General features: G+C 44.5%; 1 protein-coding gene across 2 annotated transcripts in view; it reads right to left on the minus strand.

Annotated features, from left to right (window-relative positions):
- RGS6 (regulator of G protein signaling 6) overlaps positions 1-21707 on the minus strand; it is a 905069-nt gene that overhangs the window by 619920 nt on the left and 263442 nt on the right. The window lies entirely within an intron of this gene.

The raw sequence follows: 21707 nt of genomic DNA on the forward strand, positions 1-21707 counted from the left end.
ATAAATATGTTACACACCTAGCAAAAACTATCTGCGCAGATTTAAGGATCTGATTTGAGTCATGTTGTGTGGATAAATATAAAAGCTTCCAGCTGCCAATTCACATTTGGTTGATGGCCAGACCTTCCCAAAGCAAGTCATGCTTCTGCAAATGTACACATCCACCTCATGTAGGTATCCAGGCAACAAGAATCAGGTTTACGGAAGAATATGTTTACACACCGCTGCAAGCCAACCTTATCTATTTTCATTATGCACACTGATACCTTAAAGAGTTTGTGAGGTTAGTATTAAAGCCTAAAGAGATGTTCACACAGAGAATACCAAGCACCCAATGGAATAGTTACTAAAGAGCTCCTAAGAACAGGATCACATGCTTAGCAAGAATGTATATGTCTGAAACAAATAATATTTGACAGGAGCCATTAATTAATAATAAAGGCTAATCCCATTGATTATATTTTAAAATTAATTATCTTATACTAGAAGAATAGATAACCTTTTGTGATAACTATGCTTTCTGCCTTCACCAACAATTGCAAGCATCAATAATGTGAAGCTGGAGCATGGAGGGCCCTGCAATAAATCAGTTTTTAATGGTTCATCATAAGATATGAAATAATGCATAGCATTAAAAAGGTATGTTTTACATACACACAACTGCACATAAAAGGCTGCCAGCTACGAAATACAGAGGTTGCCACTGCTGATTTTCTACTAAAAATACAGGCTAGTTGACTGTCTTCAATACTTTTTTACTTGTTCAGGTCTTCCCAACTTCAGGCCCGCAGGCAGGCACACAACAGGCTCATTCACTCTTAAGTCTAGGGGATGTAGTTTTTTTATTTTTGGAGAAATTGAATAGGGATGAGGGTAGAGGTAGGATACTCCAAAATAAGAACTATGAAAATTGAGGACTTAAGCTTCCTTTCTACTTAAGTAGTAGTAGTAGTAGAGCCAGTAGAACAAAGTCCCTTCTCTTTAGTGCACAATATCTGGACATAGCTCTTTAACAGACCCACAGCTTACTATAACTAGGTAGGGATTGGCGAATGGTTCAGCCCGAGCATAAGTTCGGGACGAACTTTTGCTGTTCGGACGTTTGACGAACAGCCAAACAAACGGGTCATTCAATCGTTTTTATCAGCCCCCCGAATTGCGGCGCTGAACAGTGCATTGCAAGCCCTGATTGGGTGAAACAGTGAAAGCTTCAACAAATCAGGGCTCAGAGCACTGTCAGAGTCATGATTGGACACTGTCAACATGACTTTATCCAATCATGGCTCATTCCCACCCCACAAGTGTAAAAGTATTCTTTCAATGGAAGCCATTTTCAGTGTGATTTTGGCGTGGAGAGAGATAGAACAGGGCTCTGTTCAGTGCTATTAGTTAGTGTGCTATACTGTGCTATTTTGCTTCAATTGTCAGTGCATAATAATAGCTTAGTGTCAGTCTAGGGATAGCATGAGTGTAGTGAGGAGGACCATCATTCAGCTTTGCATAGTGTGCAGCTAGAGTAGGGACAGCTCAGATAGTTTCACTGTAGTGTAGTGAGACCGTGTCAGTAATCTTTACATTAGTGTATAGCTAGTAGGGACAGTTTAGATAGCATCAGTGTAGTGACGGTTGAACACCGTCTATTTTATAGCGTTAATAGTTTGACACCATTTACTTCTGTGTGCGTTATTGCCAGTTTAACGCCATATAGTTCTGTGTGCGTTACTGCCAGTTTGTGGCGTATAGTTCTGTGTGCGTTACTGCCAGTTTAATGCCATATAGTTCTGTGTGTGTTACTGCCAGCTTAATGCCATATAGTTCGGTGTGCGTTACTGCCAGTTTAACACCATATAGTTTTGCGTGCGTTACTGCCAGTTTAACGCCATATAGTTCTGTGTGCATTACTGCCAGTTTAACAACATATAGTTCTGTGTGCGTTACTGCCAGTTTAACGCCATTTACTTCTGTGTGCGTTACTGCCAGTTTAATGGCATATAGTTCTGTGTGCGTTACTGCCAGTTTAACGCCATATAGTTCTGTGTGCGTTACTGCCAGTTTAACGCTGTATAGTTTTGTGCGTTACTTCCAGTTTAATGCCATTTACTTTTGTGTGCGTTACTGCCAGTTTAACGCCATATAGTTCTGTGTGTCACTGTACGTTTGGTGCATTATATTGCAGTATATTATAGTGTATCCGTGGAGTGTGTCTGTGTAGTGTGAGTACTCAAATTAAAGTGCACCAAACACCTCTTTACATTGATTAAAGTGCATCTACGTACAGATTTCAACTCCTTCTTTACTGTCAGGGTACCATTGGCGCCGGACCTGGACGTCGGCGTACGCCTATGCGCCGGCGCGCTCCGTTACGTCCTTTTCAGCAAGTCTCTGTTGTTCCCGGGCGTCAGCGCAGTGCTAGGGCGCGCGCGGGTACGCGGCGCTTGTGTGCGCGCGCGTGTGCACGTGCGCGCGTACGGGCGTGCGCGCGTTCGCGTTTGCGCCGGTTTGGCGCCAAAGTGCACATAAAAGTTCCCCTGTGCCTCTGGCACATTGCTGCTTCGTCTCAGCTTCGTGATCCTTGTTATCTGAACTTGATTATTTGCTACTCATCTGACCCGGCTTGTCTGACCATCCGCCTTGCTCCAATCCGACCCGGCCTGTCTGACTACTCTCCTGTTGCCTGCCTGATACCGTTGCCGATCTCTGCCTGCCTACCGACTCTGCCTCTGTCTGCTGTTTTGCCTGTCTCACATCCCTGCTGACCCGGACCGTCTGACCCTGCTTGTGCCTGCTGTTGTCCTTGCTGTTGCACCTTCAGCTTCAGCTCCAGTGATCTCTGCATCTCCAAGTGTTCCAGCTTGCTGCCTCCAGTCTCACCTGATCTGCAGTCCAGCCATCCCTGTGGGATCTCTCATCACTTCAGCATCAGAGACTCTGTTCTTCAGGCATTCCTACCCCACTGTGCTCAGGAGACCACTGTTCCCACTCCAGTGGCTCCTGAACCAGCGTTGTATGAGAGGTCTTCTCCTACAAGTCAGGCTCTACTACCAGGTACCTAACATTTACATTTGCTTATAAGCACCGTCCCCTCCCTCCCAATAATGTCTGGGAGGTCAACAAGGAGAGGCAGACTTCCCATGGCACTGTAAGGGGGCCAGCAACAAATGTTTCCACAGGCAAAGGTGGACGTGGTGGTCAGTCCTCAGGCAGGGCATCATTTCCTCTGTTTAGTGAGTTTGCCCGTGCTTTCCAGCCACAGCATGCAGAGGAGGTGGTGGACTGGCTTACTAAACCTTCCTCATCCTCCTCATCCTCTGTCACGCAAGTAGACACAAGTGTGCAGTCCCCTGCAGTTGCCAGAGTGGATAAACCTGCGTCCTTGTCCACATCTATTCCTGCCATAGCCCCAACATTAGAAATTGAAGAGTCAGCTGAGTTATTTGACCACAGTGTCAACCACTTGCTCCTTGATGATGCCCAGCCATTACTGGATTCAGATGTTGGTTTTGAGGTTGAGGATGACAGGAACATGAGCCTAGAGAGAGGGAGGAACACTGGTAGACAAATTGGCATTCATGTCCCCCAAGCCACAGTGTATTGCCAAGTTGTCTCCAATGGTAATGATGAAGATGGAGGAGATGGAGATGATGACGATGAGGTCACTGATGCGACTTGGGTGCCAGATAGAGTAGAGGAGGAAACTGAAGGTGAGGCGGCACAACACCAAGGAGGCCGACATCAAGAAAGCGTTGAGAGCAGCCACCCTATTTCATCACATTCTGCAGCTGTTATCTCCCGGCCCACTCCCTAAAGCTCAGCACATCTGCAGCAGATCTGCAAACTGTGTCTCAGGCACATCAAATGTGGCAAAAACACAAACCATATGCATATCATTGCAATTTTTTGTGCCTTTGTCTAGAGTACCTCTATAGGGTGGGAAAGCGCCCCCGACACCCAAAGAGTAATTTTTCTGCACCTGTTTGACAGGTGCATACCATTGCAATTTTTTTACAGCAAGGCCAATTCTTGCTTTCATCAAGAGTACTTCTATAGAGTTACGGTGGGAAGGCGCCACCGACACCCAAAGACCAACTTTTACACACCCATTACTTCTATACAAAGTCAAAGTGACACCAGAATGTATCCAAAAAATCTCTAATCTTGTTCCCAGTGCACTATATTGTGGCCTCATCATACACACTGGCTCCCCAGCTGTTGCTGAGCAAAATAAAGGCAGCTTGCAGGGAAAATGTCTTTTTTTGGCTTTATAAATGCAATTATTGCTGCAGCAGATTCTAGACATGGTACAGATCTGCCACTTTACAGGTAGACTAAAGGGACCCCCAGGCACTATATTGGAAGGAATTTTTCATTTTTAGGTTTTCACTTTAAAAATAAAAAAATCACTGCTCATTGAAAAATGAAGTTTTTCCCCATATTTTTTTTTATTGATACATGTCCCCCAGGGCAGGACCCGGACCCCTATAAGCAGTGTATGCCCAATTACTTGCATATAAGCCTTCAAAATGGGTACTTTTGATTTTTGCTGTTCGGATCCCATTGACTTTAATGGGGTTCGTTATTCGGGTTCAAACTTTCGCAGTGTTCGGAAGTTCTGGTGTGAACCGAACAGGGGTCTGTTTGGCCCATCCCTATAACTAGGCACCAGAGGGGTAGCTAAAGCACAAGATTCCCAAGATCTAGTAATGTCTGTACTCACAAGGCTCATAGACAGATGGATGCCTCCTTCCAATCTCCTGAGATGCCCTCTAGTGATACCAGACAGATCTGTTGTAGACAGCTCCCCTCAGTCAGCTTCTTCTAAGCACTTGGGTCTCTGCTTTTTTCCCTCAGGTCACCCACCTGAAGCCTCCACATGGCAGACTGTGCCTGAGAGGGCAGCGTGACCCTCTCAGGCTGGACCCCTCCCAGCATGCCATCAGAGCCTGCCTCTCTGGGATTGGCTGGGGCTGTATCAATATTCATGTTGCCACCTGCATAGCTTCACACCTCCTATCCAGAACTTCTCAAGTCTCCTCGATACAGAGGAATCTATAGGCCAGACTGGCAGCAGCTGAACGCACCGAGCAGACCTCACTAAAAGATTACAGCTTCACTGGATACTGAGAGCAGAATATACTTTTGCCTACCAAATAAATGCAGCCACACTGCCTACAGTGTGGTAACTAAATTTGCCTTTTAGAAACAAACACAATTACTTACCTAACCATACTAGCACCTACGTAAGAAGGTGCTACAATAATTTAAAAAAATTAAAGGTTTGTGCTAAACAAACTGTGTAAAGGGGCATTATTATACACACTGTAGCACCCTCCTCGGTAGGTTGCTAGGATGCATATACAGTAAAATCTTGGCTTGCGAGCATATTTTTTTTCCGAAAACATGCTTGTAATCCAAAGCACTTGTATGTCAAAAATTTCCACATAAGAAATAATGGAAACTCAGATGATTCGTTCCACAACCATTTATTCATAGGTCTTTCAGTTTATAGCCCATGTAAAAAGATTATAGCAATGTGATAGGTTGTGTAACTATAAAATGTCCATTCACAAAGAGAGGCGCCTCTAAGTGTAGCAATATGGTTACATTCAATGAAGGTACAACATTTAGCCACTCACATGGTTGATGATTAAAACAGGCACTTCTAAGTATGCAGGCATCCGTGGTAAAGCTATTCACATAGACCATCCCCCGCACTGCCAGCTCTCATCTCTGTCAGTCTGCAATTGTGACCGGGAAGACTACCTGCAGTAGAGTGATCTGAAATCGAGGCCTGAAGCGCTCATGGAGCACAGCGTAGAAGGGATGACATCGATGGCGGTGTGGAGGACGGTCTATGTGGACAGCTTTAACCGGGATGCATGCATACTTAGATGTGACTGTTTTAATCATCAACCATGTGAGTTACTAAATGTTGTACCTTCATTAAATGTAACCATATTGCTACACTTAGAGGCGTCTCTCTTTCTTATGTCGTATACTCGGTTGTGACATGACCCTACTTGTATATCAAGACATATTAAGGCTTATTTATCAAGTCAAAATGTATAAAAAATTTGCAAAACGCTCTTAAACCAAGTTATTCTCAAACAAAGGTTTTACTGTAGTTAAAATAGTGCGGTCTCCTGCTTAACAGGAAACTAAGCTAGTGTCCTGAAGAGCAATAGTCTGACCTCCTCATAGAGGAATTGTTCAAGAGTGCATGTTGTTGCAAATAGGAATTCCACAGTCAAGTCAAAGAAGTTGTCCTCCCTGTAAGGCCCCTTTCACACGGACGGACCGTCTATCCGTTTTTCTTCCATCCGTCGACGGACGACAATGCATTCCTATGGGCAAACGGATGACCATCCGTTACCATCAGTTAACCTCCGCTTCTGTTTTTATCCGTTTTTTTTAACGTACAAAGCTACGTCCAGATCCGTCAAAACGGATATTAACTGACGTTAACGGACAATGTCCGTCAACATCCGATCAGTTAAGATCCGTTTTGAAGAAATTATTCAAAGTTCATACTTTGACAAATAAAAAAACAAAGTGAAAAAAAATTATTTTAAAAGGGTTATGCAGAATAATAAAACTAAAACTGTTTTGAACATATCATGTGCTTTTGTGTCTTTTTATGCTATCAAAACACAATGAAATACCCAAATGAATGAATTAATAAATTTAAATTTGCACTGCATTATATATATATATATATATATATATATATATATATATATATACTGCCATGAAACTTCTCCTGATGGAGATAGAAAGTAGTCAGCAAATTGTTCACGCATGGCAATGTAGGATGGGTGGAGCAAGGCTTTCTGGGTAATTTCCTTAAATGCAAAGAAACTGCTGTAAATGGATGAAAACGGATACAAAAACGGATGAAAAAACGGATGTAAACGTATACCTTAACGGATGAAAACGGATATTAACGGAACGGAAGACGGATGAAAACGGAGATTAACATCTGGAGTATCCCACTACATTACCTTCCATATCCAAGTTCTCAAATAAAACATCAAAAATAACCAAAACCCCTAGACTGATTATTCAAGAAATGAGCCTAAATGTGTGCCTGGCTGTGGAAAATACTGTGTGCCTGGCTAAAGAGAAAAAGCAAGAGAGTATTCTAGCGGCTCCTACGGGGGTAGCGCGACAACGATATAAAATCTACATGATTTAATTATTACATTTACTTACAATAGCTACATATTTGTGTCAATAGATTTGTAAACTCAGTGATGTATTTGTCACGTGGCTTAGGCCTTTGATAATGGGCCAATGAATCCTGTTTAAATTTGCATTTAGCCTAGGTTCACATTGATACGATTTGACATGTAATTTGACATGGCAAATCGCATGTCAAATCAGTGGCTATTGCTGGCGATGGCACCGTCCGAATCGGTGCGACTTTGCGACGCCACATAGATTTCCAAAAGTAGTTTCTGTGCTACTTTTGGCAACTTTGGGTGCAATTTCAATAGACATCTGTGCAGGAACCCGCACAGATGTCTCTGAAATCGCCCCCCCGAAGTAGAACTGACATGCGGGTATGAAATCGTGCGAGTTTAGCTGAGCTTGCATGATTTCAGTCCCACAGCAGTGTGAACCTAGGCTAATATATCAGTTTGAGATAATTCCAAAATCATTCTTAGTTCATTGATTTAACTTGTAGTTAACCTCTTTCTGACCTGCTTTTGATTTCTTTCCAAGCTGCATCAACCTGCTTCAAGCTGATTTTACATTCCTATTGACTTATATGAAAAAAATAAGTAGTATTGACAGGAACAAGAACCTGTAAGTCTGATTGGTTTCTACTGGATAACTATGTTCAGACACGAATATTTCAGACACCTTGATAAACTTCATCATTGCTCTTTGCCTTTTTAAAGGTTGAATGTGTTTTATTAACAGCATGTGCTTTCCAATATTATACCTTCCAGCTGCTGACATAATTGGTGCAGCTTCATCAGATTTGTAATGTCTCTGCAGATCTAGACATAGTCTGGCTAGATCACAGTATAGCTTAAAGGGTTACCAAATCCTATTTTTTTTTTTAAATAACAAACATGTTATACTTACCTCCTCTGTGCAGTTGGTTTTGCACAGAGTGGCCCAGATCCTCCTCTTCTCGGGTCCCTCAGCGGCGCTCGTGGCTCCTCCTCTTCTTGAGTGCCCCATCGGAGAAGCGCTCTCCTTCGGGGAACCCATGCGCGCGCTCTCGTGACCTACTGCTGCGTCTATTGACACAGATGGTAGGACTTAGCCCCGCCCCCGGCACCCGCGGCATTGGATTTGATTGACAGCAGTGGGAGCCAATGGCTGCACTGCTATCAATCTATCCAATCAGGACACGAGACACCGGCTAGAGCTGGTGTGCTGGTCCCTGGGGCGAGAAAGAACAGGTTCAGATAAGTAAAAGGGGGGGGGGGGGTCTGATGGGATGCTGCATGACAGAAGGTTTTTCACCTTAATGCACAGGATGCATTAAGGTGAAAAAACACAAGGGTTTACAGCCCCTTTCACTCCTATGTCTGCTGACACCCGCTGCTATCTTATCCGATCCTGTCCATGAAATCCAGACGGATGGAGACCCTATTTTTCATCCATCTGGCAGATCGGATGAAAATGGACAGGTGGTCCGTTTTCATCCGGTGGACAGGTGGTCCATTTTCATCCGATCTCCCCATAGAGAAGAGCAGGACTCTGACAGGTCCGTCTCTGCATAGTGAGCGGAGACTGACCTGTCATCTGCCTGCTCCCCACCTGCTGTAATCTTTTGAACACCGCACTAGTGCATCACAACCTCACGCTATGCTACGATGCTTACAGAGCAGCCCCATTCATTTGAGTGACAGAGGATATAAATCCTGCCACCGCCATGAAGCAAAGCATTCTGGCCACAGCATGTCTACACCCCCAGCCACTGCCTCTGCAGCCTAAAGTTACACTAAAGGCTTGCTTTTTATATTTTTTTTAAACACTTCAATACCAGGGACTTAGGCACCTTTCTGCCCCAGCCAATTTTCAGCTTTTAGTGCTGTCGCAATTTGAATGACAATTGTGCAGTCATGCAACACTGTACTCAAACAAATTTTTTTTCATTTTATTCCCACAAATAGAGCTTTCTTTTGGTGGTATTTGATCACCTCTGCGGTTTTTATTTTTTGCGCAACAATTAAAGACTGAAAATTTTGAAAAAAAAAACAAACTTTTCCTTGTTTCTGTTAAAAATCTTTGTAAATAATTACGTTTTATTCTTCAATGACGGGCACTGATATGGCTGCACTGACGGGCACTGATAAGGCGGCACTGATAAGGCGGCACTGATGGGCACCGATGAGGTGGCACCAATGAGGTGGCACTGATGAGGTGGCACTGACAGGCACTGATGATGGGCACTGATAGGCAGCACTGATGGACACTGATAGGTGGCACTGGTATGCGGCACTGATGGGCACTCATAGGCGGCACTGATGGGCACTCGTAGGCGGCACTGATGGGCACTTATGGGTGGCACTGATGGGTACTTATGGGTGGCACTGATAGGTGGGCACTGATGGGCATGGATGGGCACTGATAGGTGGCACTGATGACATTGATGGGTGGCATTGCAGGGCATCACTGATTTAAAATGGTGCCAGTCAGTGCCCATTTGTGGGCACTGATTGGCACAGACTGGGCACATTGGGCACATGTGGATGGCCATGGGGTACATACCTGGCCATCCACATGTTGCCCGCTTCCCTGGTGGTCCTGGCGGCTTCCCTGGTGGTCTACTGCGGGCATCCGAGGTGGGGCTGCGCTGATAAACAATCAGCGAAGACCCCCCTGTCAGGAGAGCCGCCGATCGGCTCTTCTCTACTCGCGTCTGTCAGACACGAGTGAAGAAAAGCCGATCAACGGCTCTTCCTATTGACATCATGATCAGCCGTGATTGGACACGGTTGATCACGTGGTAAAGAGCCTCCGCCGGAGGCTCTTTACCAAGATCTGTGGAGCGGTGTGTCAGATTGACACACCGCTCCAGCCATCGCCGCAATGCGCGCCCCCACGGGTGCATGGCAGCATGTTATCCTGCTGGACGTCATATGACGCCCAGTCAGGATAACTGAACCACCGCCCAACCGTCAATCTGCTATAGGCCGGGCGGGAAGTGGTTGATAACAAATATGCTATACTTACCTACTCTGTGCAATGGCTGTGCATAGAGCAGACCTGATTCTCTTCTTTTTGGGTCCCCTGCTGGTAGTCCTGGCTCCTCCCCCTCCCGAGTGCCGCCCAATAGCAAGCTTCTTGCTATGGGGCAATCAAGCAGGCTCGCACCTGAACCATGCTCCTGTGAATGGACATTGTCATTTCACACACAGAGTGTGACTCAGACCCGCCCCCGCTCTCTCTTCATTGGCTCACTGGCTGTGATTGACAGCAGCGGGAGCCAATTGGTCCCGCTGCTGTGTGAGCCAATGAGGAGAGACAGACTCAGGAGAGCTGCTGCTCTCATGCACATCACTGGATTAAAATAGGGCTCAGGTAAGTATAGGGGGGCTGAGGGGGAGCTGCACCCAAAAGGTTTTTTACCTTAATACATAGAATGCATTAGGGTAAAAAGCCTTCTGCCTTTAGAAGCACCTTAACCACTTGCTTAGTGGGCACTTAAACCCCCTCCTGCCCAGACCAATTTTCAGCTTTCAGTCACACTTTGAATGACTATTTCAGCTTTCTGTCACACTTTGAATGACAATTGCGTGGTCACGCAACACTGTACCCACTGTATTTAATCACCACTGGGGCTTTTATTTTTTCTAAACAAACAAATAAAGACGGAAAATTTTGAAAAATCATGTTTCAAAGTTTGTTATAAAATTTTGCAAACAGGTCATTTTTCTCCTTCATTGATATGCTCTGATGAGGCGGCACTGATGGGCACTGATAGGCTGCACTGGTGGACACTGATAGGCTGCACTGATGGGCAATGATAGGCACAGATACGGTGGCACTGATGAGCACAGATAAGGCAGCACTGATGGCCACTGATAAGATGGCACTGATGGGCACTGAAGGGCACTGATAAGTGTTACTGATAGGTACCACTGATAGATGGCACTGATGGGCACTGATAGGTGGCACTGGTAGGTGACACTGATGGGCACTGGTAGGTGACACTGATGGGCAGCACTGTTGATGAGGCACTGATTGGTGACATTGATAGGTGGCACTGTGGGCACTGATAGGTGGCATTGTGGGCACTGGTGAACACTGGTAGATGGCACTGTTGTGCACTGGTAGGTGGCACTCGCATCTCTGATCTCAGTAAAGAGCCTCTGACGTAAGCTCTTTACCACGTGATCAGCTGTGTCCAATCACAGCTGATCACAGTGCAAACACAAACAGCAAGAGCCATATATCGGCATTTCCTCCACTTGCGCTGACAGGCGTGAGTAGAGGAGAGCCAACTGGCTGCTCTCCTGACAAGGGGGGGGTCTGCACTGATTATTGGTTATCAGTGCAGCCCCACCCAGGATTCCCACCCAGGACCACCAAGGATGCCAATCAGTGCCCAATAGGGATGGCACTGTACCCATCAGTGATGCCTGCCTGTGCCCCCTGATTAGTGCTGCCTAACAGTGCCATCTATCAGTGCCACCCATCAGTGCCTATCAGTGCCGCCTATAAGTGCCCACCAGTGCCACTTATCAGTGCTCACCAGTGCCACCAATCAGTGCCCATTAGTACCACCTATCAGTGCCCAGTGCCACCTATCAGTGCCCATCAGTGCCGCCTATGAGTGCCCATCAGTGCCACCTATCAGTGCCCATTAATGCTGCGTATCAGTACCACCTATCAGTGCCCATCAGTGCTGCTTATCAGTGCCGTCCATCAGTGCCCATCAATGCTGCATATAAGTGCCTCATCATCAGCGCCCATCAGTGCCACCTCATCAGTGCCTGTCAGTACAGCCTCCCTAGTGCCCATCAGTGAAGGAGAAAACATACTTATTTACAAAGTTTTGTAACAGAAATAAGGAAAACGTTTATTATTTTCTAAATTTTCGGTATTTTTTTATTTGTAGCGCAAAAGATAAAAATCCCAGTGGTGAACAAATACCACCAAAAGAAAGATCTATTTGTGGGAAAAGAATGATAAAAAGTCTGTTTGGTTACAGCGTCGCATGACCGCGCAACTGTCATTCAAAATGTGATAGCGCTGAAAGCTGAAAATTGGTCTGGGCAGGAAGGTGTATAAGTGCCCTGTATTAAAGTGGTTAAGGGGAAGTAGTTGGGGGCAGTAAAAACACATCGCAACCACAGGGTTATACCGACCCTAAACCCTATTAAGTTACTATAAACACATTTCTTTAAAAAAAAGCTGTGGAATTAAATTGGAACTCTGGCTCCAGATACTATTAATTAGGGGTAAACTGTACCTGCAGGGTTGCTGGGATGCTTAAAATCATTGTTGTATTATGTTGCATATCTCTGTGAGCTTTAATCCTATTCAATTTACTAAATTGCTGTGAGTTTCAACAGTCGTACAGTGATGATAGGGGGTTGCTGGCTCTTCAGCTCCTCTATTCAGAAAACATCCTAAATGTAGGCCACACCTGCCCCCACCTGTTCCCCAGATACAACCATATAAAACAAACACCCAAACCAATTTATTTGGCAGAAATGGCCGCGGCACTTTATTAGTTTAACAACATATTTATATAAGAGCCCTTGCACACTGGGGCGGTTTGCAGGCGCTATTGCGCTAATAATAGCGCCTGCAAACCGCCCCGAAAGTGCCGCTGCTGTCATCCCAGTGTGAAAGCCCCGAGGGCTTGCACACTGGAGCGATGCGCTGGCAGGACGGTAAAAAAAGTCCTGCCAGCAGCATCTTCGGAGCGGTGAAGGAGCGGTGTGTATACCGCTCCTTTACCGCTCCTGCCCATTGAAATCAATGGGACGGCGCGGCTATACCGCCGGCAATGCGCCTCTGCAGAGGCGCTTTGCAGAGGTATTTAACCCTTTCTCGGCCGCTAGCGGGGGGTAAAACCACCCCGCTAGCGGCCGCATACCGATGGTAAAACGCCGCTAATAATAGCGGCGTTTTACCACTGACGCCGCCCCCCGCCCCAGTGTGCAAGGGCTCTAACCAAATGTAACTGTAAGAGCCCTTGCACACTGGGGCGGGGGCGGCGTCGGCGGTAAAACGCCGCTATTATTAGCGGCGTTTTACCGTCGGTATGCGGCCGCTAGCAGGGCGGTTTTACCCCCCGCTAGCGGCCGAAAAAGGGTTAAATACCACCGCAAAGCGCCTCTGCAGAGGCGCTTTGCCGGCGGTATAGCCGCGCCGTCCCATTGATTTCAATGGGCAGGAGCGGTAAAGGAGCGGTATACACACCGCTCCTTCACCGCTCCGAAGATGCTGCTGGCAGGACTTTTTTTACCGTCCTGCCAGCGCATCGCTCCAGTGTGCAAGCCCTCGGGGCTTGCACACTGGAATACATGCAGCGGCACTTTCGGGGCGGTTTGCAGGCGCTATTATTAGCGCAATAGCGCCTGCAAACCGCCCCAGTGTGCAAGGGCTCTAACACTTAAATACTAATACCATAAATCACATAATCTCTGCCCAGTTTTTGGAACTCGGGCAGCTTCACTGTATCAACACCGAATATGTCCCCCCCGGATTCCGTACTGACCCAACCACATAAGATGCCATGACGGGAAGGGAGGGAGCTCTTCTTCTTTCTTCCTAGATCGCTGCAGAGGAAGCCCTAGACCCTCTACAGCCCTTAGAGCCCATTCACACAGGGACGACTTGTCAGGCGACCTAGTCGCCTGACAAGTCGCCTCCCGTTCTGTGCTATGGAACCGTTCTAAGGGGAGCGACGCAAGTCGCTCCGACTTAGAAAAAGGTTCCTGTACGACTTTGGGGGCGACTTGGGGCGACTTGCATAGACTTCTATACAGAAGTCGTTTTGCAAGTCGCCCGGGCAGTTGTTTGCAGGTCGCCTCGCTGAGGCGACCTGCAAGTCGTGTTGCCCCTGTGTGAATGGGGTCTAAAATAAACTTCCCTGGGGAACCAGAAACTTCTCTGGATATCCATTGGACATCCCTCACCTGTACCTGAGCTAATTAGATGGACAGAACCGCCTACTCTTACCCATATCGCCTTAACCCCTTACTACCTAACAGGGGGCCAGGTGGCCCCAGTCCCAAGAAAGCGGCCCCAATACTTTTGCCCGCTTTTAACATTCTTTTCACAGAATACGTAGTTTTCTCTGAATGGATGAGCTGGAGAGCCTGACATTCAGCCATCATTCCACTCCTCTTTTCCATTTAGAGAAAGCCTTGTATTCTGTAAAAAGAATGGAAGGTGTCTTCTGAGTAGAAGATCTGAAGAGCGACTGACTTCCTATTATCCCTGTATGAGCAGCAAAACTCACGGCAGCCGAGTCACAAGATTAAAGCTAACAGCTTTCAAAAGAGCTGAAGAGCGAGCGACCCACTATGTATGAGCGACAAAACTCACAGCAGCTGAGTCATAAGATTAAAGCCAACAGCTTTCACAGGAACTGAAGAGCGAGCGACCCACTACCATCGCTGTATGAGTGGCAAAGCTCACAGCAGCTAAGCTGGATGATTAAAGCCGACAGTGGTATGCCTTCCCAAGCCTCTGGATGTAGTATAATAGGAATTACAGGTAACTAAGCTGGACTCAGCACACAGCAAAAAATATTTTTTCTGGAGTTCCATTTTAAATCTAGTTTGCATTGATGGAATCAGATTTGTTCTCTAATTTAAATGTATTCTTAATTCCAGGGCATTCTTCAGCTGAGTGCATGTGCACTTTAAACATGGCAGAATTTATGATTCAGTGCACTGAAATGTGTCTGGAAAAAAAGGTGCAGCAAGGACTGGTGCCTGAGGCTGACTGACAACCAGCTCAGAATAACACAGCAGCGAGCAACTGGAGAGGGGAGGAGGATATGCTTCCATGCTCCACTGGATTTCTCTCAGCGATCTTAGACCATGAATGGTTTTCACTAACATTTCTCTGTACCGGTAAAGTAACTGTAATAAAAGGATTCAGAGAGAACAAAGCATTGAAGACCATTCACTGGATGATTAATAGCCTACTATACACCTATGAGTCATCCTGTTGTATGTACATGCAGTACATTCAGTGCTGCACCATGACATACAGAGCCACCACATTCATAAACAGCACAGTCACAGGCATGAATTGCCATATCATCTGATCTAATACAACTCATACGAATATCTGTGCCGTTAAATGTGCTGTTGATCCCTCAGAATAGAATATTGTTTGGAAATTGCTATAGCTGTCACCCCATGTGTTCCCTCATGGATTCCTAAACCACAACACTATTCAGTAGGGTTCTTTTCAGGTCTCATGATTCCTAATAAAAAAACAATCAGCGCCCTTTGTGTACAGATATGTTTTGTACTGCGTAAGGAAACTAATAATTTCCCAGGAATATTGATATAAATTTGATGTATTTTACATGCAAATTCTCTTCCCTATCAGTTCCATTACATGTTCTCATCAGACCTGGCTTTGTGGCTAATTAAAGGCTCTGCCCTTTCTGAGCAGTGTTGGTGCATCCATCTGGGTTAGTCTTTACTGCCTCTTGCACTTCAACCTCTCTTTGTTCCTATATTTGGCCTCTTCTTGTGTAGTGCTTACCACTGAAAGAGCGGCTGATTTCTTGGGTTCTCTGTTCGCACAGCCCAGGACTCTATAAGAAAGTATTACGCTCTCTGACATGATCAGGCTGATATTTATTGCTAAAATATATACAATATGATAAGCAGAGAAAATAAATGGCAATAACCCCTCAAACAAATATGTAAAAAAATGTAGCTAAATAGAGTATACAGCTGGAAACAGGCAAACGTACCAGGGAATGGCCCCCAAGCGCTATACTTAAGAAATTTCTATTTAGGGGCAATGCTAAGATAATATCTTGACAGTCTTTGGCAAATCCTTTCTCTACTGACCAGTATGTTGGAGTCCAAATCCAGTTTTGGAGCATCTAGATAAAGTTCCTCCGAACCCAGGTATAGGCACCTGCACTGTGTACCAAGCAGACAATACTGTTCCTCTTTAGTAGGGTGCAGTAGGGTTTCTGCAGCAGCCTCTCACCAACTCCTGGGATGACAAATTGTCTCCTTCTGTTCTCCATTAGCAGCTTGGCAAAGTCATAGGGAGAAAAATCCTCCTCAGTGATCAGAAGGCGACACCAGTAAACAACAGTGGCATTCTCTCCAATGATCAGGCATCAACACCAGTCAGCAACAGTGGCATTCTCTCCAATGATCAGGCATCAACACCAGTCAGCAACAGTAGCATTCTCACATACCAAGCCATGTGTTCTGATGCGGTGATAAAACTTTCTGTTAGCAACCTGCTATACAGTCTGTCCCCCACAATGCCCACCTCTGTCCAGAGCCCAGGAATAGACCTTCCCTTTCTTCTCCATTGATCTCCGGTGATCCTGGGATATGAAGTTCAAATGCCATTCTGAAACACTGGCTCAACCTGGGGACTACATCCTCTACAAGTCTCACTTTTCCCAACAGGCTTTTGTCACTTCCAAAATGCACAGCTGACCACATCCCCTTCCTGTGTGTTACCTGGGTGGTGGACGGGGCTTAAATGGGCTGCACTCAGTGCTGTGTCCTCTTTCTCCTCTCTCATCTCTGTCCCACAGCTGTTCCTGTGCTTGACAACTTGAGAGGAGGGGAGGAAGTGCAGGGCAGCAGCACTGATGATGGGACCAGGGGCTATACATGTATATAATTATATGACCTTATAGGCTTTGGATTTTGATTCTGCTTCTCTGCATCCACTCTAATTTCTGCATCTGTCTGTCTCTACACTCAGTTACTGCTAACCTTCATCATATACTGGGCCCTGCCACAGAAGTCCCTTTGTACCTTCATTAAGTCTAGTGAAGACAAGTATCTCTCAGTTGTGCAAAATGGTATACTCTTTATTGTCTGCCCTCTTCCTGCTTTCTGTTGTGCCGCACCAAGCTTAGATGTTCCTGCTCTGCCCTGGATTTCTATTTTGCTCCTGTCATCAAGTTCCCCTGTCCCAGGAGTACCTAAAACCCCTAGATAAGTCCAGCAATCCCCTGCTACCCTTGACACAAATTTATTTCAGTAGAGGAAATAAAATGAAAGTAAACATACCACTTACTGAGTAAACCCCAATCCCTTTTTTTGTTCCCCTATATAGACCCAAACTCTTTTTTTTTGCATTTAAACAAAACAGAGATGCATTTCAACACCATAATGAGTTCTGTCCACTGAAGACCCTGAAATCAGACCACTACAACTACCAAGCAAGCCAAATTAAATTCCAGATGTTTACACATAACTAAAACGGTCCTGCAATAGCCGCTTACATGTACAGATTTTTTTCAACTTGATTTTCAATCCTGCTTAATCAATATCAGAATGGATATTTATTGTGGTGGCCAGGAATCATCACCCTATACACAACAATTCACTCACATTTTATGCAGATTAGAACAACTTTTGATAATAAGATCATATATGGGCGGCTTACAGAGACACTAAAGGATATCCTTATTCTCTAAAAACATGTTCATACATATCCACTACTTAATGGCTCTGTAATCTATTTTCATAAAATCGTTTCTTACTGTGTTTTTCTGCCCCCTTGTAATGTCCTTTGTGAGCTCACAAACCTCTCTTTTCCCCCCTCCCTTCCATTTATTTGGTACAAGCAGTGCTTGTTAGCCACGGTTATGTATGTAGGTAGCCTCCTCACATACAGTTAACTGGGACAGGACAGTCTTGCTGGCTGAGAGGAGAAGTGGGGCTACAATGGTATCATGCTTACTTTCTCATGCAGCAATGTCATATTATATTCAGAATGTGTTTATGTTTTCCTGCTGTTTTGTGAAATCCTGTGAGGCTGTAACTGTTCCCTAAATTGTCTCCAGCAGCCATCTTTTAGAAGCCTCTTGTTCTGATTGGTACCAAGTTATCTTGTGACTTTGTCCACCATTTTCTGTTAGCTTCCATATAAAAGAGAGCCCAGCCACCTTTTTGAGAGACGTGTGTGAAATGAGTGAGGGAAAGGTATACTGCCTGTGAGGGAGAGCTAGGCCCTATTCAGGGAGAGTTTTCCAGCCTGCAGGGACAGAACAGGGATCCTCAGGAGACCTGTCTACCAGCACTGCGTCTGTGCTTGTGATAGAAGATCATCTAAGACAGTGTATTCTCCTGTTACTGTAAATAATCTCTGCTGCACCTGTGGAACCTGCTTATGGACTCCAGCCTATGGCAAGTAATCAAAATGTGCCTTGTATACCACTGATGTGCCTGAAGAGAGGAATAATAACTACAGTGCCAATTTACTGAGCTGCATTCTGTATCTTTGGTGAATGGACTGTGAATCTGTGTCTTATATGCTAACAAAAGAACCGTTTACTCCACTTTTGTAAATATAATTTTCTACTGCTGCTTATCTGGCAATTAAAGTTACTTCATTTACAATACCACGCAGTGTATTTCCCTCTTTAATACAGCCACGCTAATTCCCCCACTTACATGTACACTGCTCTATGCACACTATAAATCCTATAATCCATGATCAATAGTCCATCTCGGCAGTGAGCAAGAAAGGGTTTCTACATTTGTACATACAGTGAGACCATGGAGAACAAACATAGCCACCCTCTAACAGGAAGTCAGATCACAGCAGCAAAAAAAGGGCAGATTAGAGTTTTGGACTGAGAGCAATAGAAGATTCTTTTTTGATTTGAGAATACATACTTAACCGCTCCCCGACCAGCCGCTGCAGTTATACTGCGGCAGGCCGGCTCCCCTGCGGCAGCCGTCGTAGCTATACGACGGCTCGCGGGGTCGGGATAGCAGGCGCCCGTCCACTGCACAGCAGGGTTGCCGATGCTAGTGGCCGATGGTCGCTATGACCGCCGGCCATGAACGATTGTGAGCAGAAGACACATAACAGGGACGAGTGTGTGTAAACACACACTTCCCTGTTCTGTTCTGACAGGTGTGTCAGATCATGTGTTCCTATTAGCTAGGAACCACAATCCGTCACTTCCTCTAGTCACTTCCCTCCCCCTTCAGTTAGAATCACCTCCCAGGGAACACAGTTAACCCCTTGATCGCCCTCTAGTGTTAACCCCTTCACTGCCAGTGACATTTTTACAGTAATCAATGCATTTTTATAGCATTGATCGCTGTATTAATACCAGTGGTCCCAAAAATATGTCAAAATTGTCTGATGTGTCCGCCATAATGTTGAAGTCATGATAAAAATTGCAGATCACCACCACTACTAGTAAAAAAAAAATAATAATAATAAAAATGCTATAAAACTATCCCCTATTTTGTAGACGCTATAACTTTTGCGCAAACCAATCAATATACGCTTATTGCATTTTTTTTTTACCAAAAATATGTAGAAGAATACATATTGGCCTAAACTGAGAAAAAATTTGCTTTTTTTAAAAAGAAATGGGGATATTTATTATAGCAAAAATACAAAATATTGTGTTTTTTTTTAAATTGTCGCACTTTTTTTGTTTATAGCGCAAAAATAAAAATCACAGAGGTGATCAAATACCACTAAAAGAAAGCTCTATTTGTGGGAAAAAAAAGGACGTCAATTTTGTTTGGGTGCAACGTCGCACAACCGCGCAATTGTCAGTTACAGCGACGCAGTGCAGAATCACAAAAAGTGCTCTGGTCAGGAAGGGGGTAAATTCTTCCGGGGCTGAAGTGGCTAGTAAAAATTGCTTGCAAGTGCTTAAAGCTGTACCCCAGGGAGAACAAAAATTGTTCCTTGCAATGGGGATGCCTCCACAGTTAAGGCAAGTTTTTTTAGAAAATATGCAAAAGGTGAATGTTGTGCTCCCTGCTGTAGGAAATGTAATGTGATTTGCTGTCTTGCTATTATTTATGGTTTCGGTGTTTCTATATTTTAATGTGACTGTGCAAATAAAAACTGCTCATGTGCTCCTAGCCTTAATGTAGGTTATTAACAAATTTATCTCAGTTTCTGGGATGGGCGCCAGTAAGAAAATTAGCTCTACTGCTAAATCAAATACCCATGATTATTTTGTATTTGTAAGATGATTGCGAGTCAAAGGGAGCATGCAGGGCCATCAAGCATGGGATCCTATGGAAAATCAAAGTTCACAATACAAGTTACAAATCTGATTGTACCATCACCTTAGATTTACCAAAACTAGTGTATTAGGGGAACTTACACAGACTATCCCATTCAATTTGTATCCAGTCTGGTAGGCTTCTCTGTTGCATAGTTATTGGTAGATCTAAAGAAGATTGTGCAGCCAGATTGTAATGAGAGGGGTGAACTAGTTTTGTTTTTCTGAAAGTACATTTTTGGTTGTTATGTGGATATCTGCCTCTCTGTTCTGTAACAGCAAACATTTTGAAATGTGTTTTTATCTACAGGATCTTACAATATATTAGTCAGATTGTTTAATTATTTTCATTTATTGCTCCTATATTATGTTTTCTTGAATAGTCCTGAAAACATTCAACATCACTGCACATAGCTCAGGTGAATAATCAATTTATTTTGCTGCCCTAGGGAACAGCTATTTTTTCCCTAATAAAGACTACAGCAAACCTTTATTTTCTCTCTTTAAAGAATTTATTTTCTGTTGTCACTAAAGATGAGACTGTAAACCTTGTGTAAGTCAGTAGAACATAGGTATTTATCATTCTAATTGTATGGTAACACCTGCTTGGAATTTTCCTATAGGTTATGTTGAGGTTAGAATTAAATGCACAGGATGTACAGAGTAGAATGTGTGGTTGTAGGTCTCTGGTAAATCTAATCTACGGAAACACAGAATAAAAAACAATCTGAATGACAGGTAAATAAAGGAGCTCTAATGAATGGGTGAAGGTAAATATACCAAGTATCTTGATATATTTATTATTTCTTTGTTTTCATATTATTAACTTTCACATCTGAGCAAAACAGGTGCTGTAATTAAAGATCTGAGAAATTTTAAATGCATATTTAAGCAACATATGACATGATGGGAACACCTTAATATATATATATCCGACTGCAGATGTTTCAACCCCTTCCCAGATCTAACCAAAACAAAAAATGAAATGCTTTGACTAGAGCCGGGCTTTTACATAACTCCAACTCTTAGGGTCTTATTCATATGCCACTGTGGCGCATGCAATGTGAATGAGCACCTTGTTTATGTGGCTGGGGTCGCCTGGAGCTGCATGCAGGCAGGCCATGTTTATTATGTATGGACACAGCTACAGGGGTGGGGTGACCCCAGTGCACATTAGGGTTGATCTTCTAAAACTGGAGAGTGCAAAATCTGGTGAAGCTGTGCATAGTAGCCAATCAGCATCTAATTTCAGCTTGTTCAAGCTTCGAAAATCACAAATGGGAGGCATGAAATCGTTTCTATGCAGGGCTGCACCAGATTTTGCATTCTCCAGTTTTAGTAAATCAACCCCACTGTATGCATTTGAAGCCACTCACCCTTTTCTGCACACTGATGTGTCCCCATAGAGAAACAGAGCTGCCTGCACACAGCTCCAGGTGGCTCCAGCCATATAAATAATGTGCTCATTCATGATAGAGTCCTTAATCTCACTTTCTTTTCACCTTCCACTTAA

The sequence above is a fragment of the Aquarana catesbeiana genome, linkage group LG13 (genome assembly GCF_042186555.1).
Source record: "Aquarana catesbeiana isolate 2022-GZ linkage group LG13, ASM4218655v1, whole genome shotgun sequence".
Classification (NCBI taxonomy): domain Eukaryota; kingdom Metazoa; phylum Chordata; class Amphibia; order Anura; family Ranidae; genus Aquarana; species Aquarana catesbeiana.